Raw genomic sequence first — 288 nt, 5'->3', positions numbered from 1 at the left:
TGGACCCCAGCACTGAAGCGTGGCCCTTCTTAGGGGCAGAGGGTGCCTTGCTTTTCCCTCTCTGAAGCGAGAGAAAGTGTGTAGTGTTGAGGCAGAGACATCGGAACCTAAATGCGAAGCCAGATGTTTCCCGGCTGGGTGACCTTGGACACATGACTGAGCTTAAAATTTGGAGACTCTGCTTCCTCCTCTGGAAAATAGAGGAAATTATAAAACAGAAGGTCGATTAGAAGGAATTCTCTGTCGCAGAGGTCGGCAAGAATAGACGGGAAGCATATATTTGTCTCT

This window comes from Pteropus alecto, unplaced genomic scaffold, assembly GCF_000325575.1.
Source record: "Pteropus alecto unplaced genomic scaffold, ASM32557v1 scaffold106, whole genome shotgun sequence".
NCBI lineage: Eukaryota > Metazoa > Chordata > Mammalia > Chiroptera > Pteropodidae > Pteropus > Pteropus alecto.
This window is presented reverse-complemented; position numbering follows the sequence as displayed.